At 31.6% G+C, this 5,156-nt stretch overlaps 2 non-coding genes across 2 annotated transcripts; one reads left to right on the top strand and one right to left on the bottom strand.

Annotated features, from left to right (window-relative positions):
• Positions 1–227: 227 nt before the first annotated feature.
• TRNAW-CCA (transfer RNA tryptophan (anticodon CCA)) lies at positions 228–299 on the top strand. The gene has a single exon. It is a non-coding gene; the product is annotated as a tRNA-Trp (tRNA).
• Positions 300–448: 149 nt separating this feature from the next.
• Positions 449–521, bottom strand: TRNAA-AGC (transfer RNA alanine (anticodon AGC)). The gene has a single exon. It is a non-coding gene; the product is annotated as a tRNA-Ala (tRNA).
• Between the last annotated feature and the right edge of the window lie 4,635 nt (positions 522–5,156).

The following is a 5,156-nucleotide window of genomic DNA, read 5'->3' as shown; positions in this document are numbered from 1 at the left end:
AAAATGAAAAAAAATAAAATTAGGAGATGAAAACCCAATAAAAATTGAAAACCTAAATATCATAATAAAAGTGAGGTGTGAAAATTAAAGGAGATTGAATAAATAGGTTTATCCGTTTATAACAGAAGCGCTTTGAAGAAGAACGGGAGGAAGATCCGTAGGAATAACAGGTTTGATTACCAGAAATCTGTCAATATAAAACTTGTATTTTAGAATGCTAACAACAAGGATCCGTGGCGCAATGGTAGCGCGTCTGACTCCAGATCAGAAGGTTGCGTGTTCGATTCACGTCGGGTTCAAATCTCAAAATAATTTATTTTAAAAAATTTTGTTGTTTTTTCTCAATTTAAATTTTAATCTCTTCCTTTTTTGTTGCAATTTTCAACACAAAACTCAATTCAAAAGGTGAAAAAGGAAAACGTGAGCAACAGCCGTGCCGTAAGAGACTTGGAGATGCGGGGTATCGATCCCCGTACCTCTCGCATGCTAAGCGAGCGCTCTACCATCTGAGCTACATCCCCAGGTGACAATATCGTTTGTTTAGGAGTTATAAAATCATTTACTTTCGTCCTCAATTCCCTCAGCGAGCATCTCCTCAAATTTAGTAATAATCGAGAAACAAATTGTAAGTAGTTAAGTCTGATAAATACAAAACGGAGAACGGAGATAGAACGTGTTTTAAATTTTTTTGTTAAAGCCTCATAAGTAATTTTGAAATACCAAAATGACCAATGGTTTTGGAATAGCGTGCTTCCTAAATTGAACATAGTCAACGTATTCCAAGGGAAACAAAAATATGTCCTAGCTTGTAGAGAAGCCTATTAGAAATGTGGAAATATTTCATGGATGTACTTCGTATGAGCATGTTAAAATGTTGGAAGAAATAATTATTTATGGAGTATATTAATCCCAATCGAAAAAATGGTAGATGCATGAAATGGTAATGACTAAAGCATCCACAATATTGTTAGTGCACCACTTCTTATGGTCGGCGATCATGTGAAATTGCTATAGATATTTCATCTATTTTATATGCCTTGTATTTTTAATTTATTATGTGTGTGTAGAAATTAAATCAACTAATGGTTGAAATGAATGATAGTGTCTTTGTTGAGAATGCACTTATTTCATTGCTTCCTAGGTTGCAATATACCATAAGTATAAGTAGAATAAGATTGTACATATATCATTAAATATTTTAGAATGACAAGCCAAAGTTACATGCATCCAAGAGCATATGGATCTGATTGTATCTCAAATGAATGCTTGATACCTAGAAGTAAAAAACATAGGTAGATATATGCAAAAATATGGAGACCAAAATGTGCCAACAACTACTTTTTTGTTCATGCAAAGAAAAACATGAATGCATTATGGTTTAGTATTAATCGAGACTAGGCTAGGCACTACTAAGTCGTAACATTTACATTATCTATCTATTACAATAAATAAAATATAGAGGCTAGACTTATTTTATCCCAACCCATTTCTCACAAGCTCTAGCACAAGAAAGGAAAGGTGTGGCTGTGTTTGTGAAATCTTCGAGCGGATGCAAGCCAGTTACACAATGCCGCCACAACATGCACAAGGTTGAGGAGGTAAGGTTTTTAGGTTTGTAGAAGTAAATAAAGTAGATTAAAATTTGTTTATATTTACCTTTCTTAGTTTTAGGAATTTAAAATCCCTCAACATCCTTGAACACTAATTTTCCAAACCATGTGTCGAGAACTTTTATCGAATAGCAAGAAGAGTCTAACCCTCCTGAAAATCCTCCATTTATCTATAAGCCTCCTTATGGTATACATGTAAATTTATTAGGTCAAATTAAAACCAGAAAAAATCAACACCAAATATTTATTTATATAATGAAAAAAATCTATGAAAACTACTTTACATCAGAGAGCCCTTATATCATTGTTGGAAACTTATCATAGAGATTCCATTGGTGGCCAAATAAACATGTGATCTTATCATAGGAAGAACACACGATAATGAGACTACACAAAATTATCATTTAAATAAGTAAAAGAGAAAAAATAAATTTGTGCATATTTTTTATAGGTCTAAAAACAATGCAACCTTGTATGAAAGTTACAAAAGATTCCCTATTCATTGGTGTCGACACCAAGGGATAAGGGAATTATTTTTGGATAGGTTAACTCATTTTCTCTAAACCCAATTTCTCACAGGCCCTAACACAAGAAACAAAAGGTGTGGTTGTGTTTGTTAGATCTTCAAGCGAATGCAAGCCAACACAATGTCGCCACAACATGCTCAAGGTCGAGGAGGTAATATTTTTTGGTTTGTAGTGGTAAAGAAAATATTGTTTACATTTGTTTTCATTTACTTTTCTTAGTTTTATGAATTCTAAATCTCTCAACATTCGCAAACAATAATTCCCCAAAACATGTGCCTAGGAAATTCTTATCGAAGAGAAAGAAAAGCCTAACTTCCTTGAAAATCCTCCATTTATCTATATACCTCCTTGTGACATACAAGTAATTTTATTAGGTCAAATTGAAACCAACAAAAATAAACTCCAAATATTGATTGATATATTGAAAAAAATCTAATGAAAATCACTTTACATCAGAGAGCCCTTATATCATTGTTGAGATCTATCATTTCTCATAGAGATTCTATTAGTGGCCAAATAAACATATGATATGATCATAGGGAGAACACACAATAGTTATACTCTACAAAATTGTCATTTAAACAAATTAAAGAGAAAAAAATTAAAATTTAATTTGTGTGTATTTTTTATAGATATAAAAACCATGCAACCTTTATAGAGTAGGAAAAGTGAGCTACTATGAAGGATAATCAATCCTTTGAGAGATCAAATTCCTACCCTCCAGTCATATAAATTTGAAGGGAACTATGACCTTCAGGTTTGTCTAATTATTAACAAAATATGTGTTTTTAGTGTGTTAAGGGTTTTATTAAATTCTTGGGGCCTAAAGAACGAGAAGTATGGACCACAAAGGTCTCCTAGAAAATTTAGTTGACTCTTTGTCTAGGATGTTTGTGTGGGTTACAGATGACAATGTGTTGCGTTGGAATCTTGTACAAATAGTAAACAATGATTGTCACACAAAACAACATAATGATATGTACAATGTCCTTAAAGTAGGGAATGATAAATTACATTTCAATATTATGTCTAATGAATTGAAATGACATAAAGGAATTATTTGAAATAAAGTAAAACTATTGAAATAGTTCTAAGAGATTTCCACAATCCATCATATAAACAAGAGTGCAATTTCTGAAAAAAAGAAACTGAAAAAGAGGTAAGATATCACCAAAGACATTGAGTGAACTTGAAGACCTCCTCTAGATAGCTTCTTCTTCAACACCTATGTGCAAAACACCAAAGAGATGTGTTGGGGTGCTATATAAGGGCTTCCCAATGTTAAAGGTCCACTTTTGTATTTCCACCTCCATGAACAACCAAGCCAAAAAGATAGCTAATAGACATATAAATGAAATGACCAATATGCTATTGAAGACAACGAGATAGTATATTCTCAATAAACAAGTAAGAGATTTCCACTTCTTAAGTAAAATAATTCAAGCAGTCTACAAGTGCAATAGGGAAGCAACAATAGTCTCCAAGGCGACATCGATGTCCTTTGTATGATGGCAATAAAATTTCAAGATATAGTTGTGATAAAGAAATAAAAAAGAAAATAGTGTGTAGAGCTAAGTGAGAGTGTTGTTGTAAATATGAGAGTGTTACAATATTGTTCAAGGGTGTGAGAATTTAGGAATCTATCGAGAATGAATAAAATGAAGATCAAATCTTTTTCTTGTAGGAAAAGAGGTAAGGTTTTAGTTCAAAGTAACAAGGTTCGATTATTCCTGATAATGGTGCAGGTTGGCAGAGGCATTACACTGTTGAAATGCAACAAGTGTAACATCTCAACATATAGTACAACCATAAATTTTCATGGGATGATAGTGTATCGTGCAAACATCTTTGTGTTGCAAATTTAATGAAGGTGTTAAAACATAATGTTATTAGGGGTCATAAGCATATCCCACTTGAAATAATTATGATATAATAAATATTAGATTATTAATTATTTATGAATTGGGGTTATTAAAAAGGTGTGACTAGTGAAGTCACCCTTCCTCCTATATTTAAGAATGTCCTCTCTCATTTGAGAGGTGTGTGAATTTTGAGATTTATAGTAAGTTGTATCACTATGCACAAGAGGTATTATTGGCCAAGTGGAAGTATCAAAGGAGTATCCCAGGTTCAAGTCTATTTTATTATAGACTATATTTTTTAAGTATTTTAATAAAATGATGCTTTATGGGGCTTTTTACCTGAAAGGGTTTTCCTCATGTATATATTGTGTAATGTGTTAATTTATGCATGTATGATTCTCATTTAATTAAATTTATATGTTGTTTATAATGATTAGTATCCTAAGATGCTAATTTCTAACATAGTATCATATCTTGTTAGGCTAGTACTAGTCATTTTTACAAGCTATATTAGAACATAATGGAAAACCTTTGTGTGTCGATTCCTACAATCTATGCTACAAATCTTAAGGTGACTACCTACAATCTATGCCACAAATCTTAAGTTGAATATGGAAAATCGAGTTGCTACATTCATGTAAGTATGGACATTTCATAAAATTACTTTTACATTCATGTGTTTATTTCCTTATTAATATTTGAAGACAACCATTTACATTATTTTACAAAAAAGGATAAACTTAAGGTATAAATTCTTTTGAAACAAATGAAACTAAAACTTTTTAGGTTTATTTGAGATTTTTTTTTCATAATAAGCCATTTTTTAGTCTCCACAATTTTTTCTATCTCATCAATAGGAAATGCATGTATGAGTTTGGTGCTAATGACAAAGATACAAAGAGAAATACAAATAAACATTCAATTTTTTATATTTTTTTGGTAATAAATATTTATTTGTATTATTATAATAAAAAAGTATAACATCCGTAAAGTGAGAATTACAGTTTGAAAGCCCTGCCCTAGCATTCGACCTAAATTTCAAACCCCTTGTCACACCCCATTACTGAACAAAACATCTACACATTTGGGCCCTATAACTACCCTGCGACCAACTTCATACAAAATTTACAGTCCATTTGATAATCTATTACATACAA

Source organism: Cryptomeria japonica, chromosome 7 (genome assembly GCF_030272615.1).
Source record: "Cryptomeria japonica chromosome 7, Sugi_1.0, whole genome shotgun sequence".
Lineage (NCBI taxonomy): Eukaryota > Viridiplantae > Streptophyta > Pinopsida > Cupressales > Cupressaceae > Cryptomeria > Cryptomeria japonica.
Note: the sequence above shows the minus strand (reverse complement) of the source record. Positions and strands in the feature narration are given on the sequence as shown.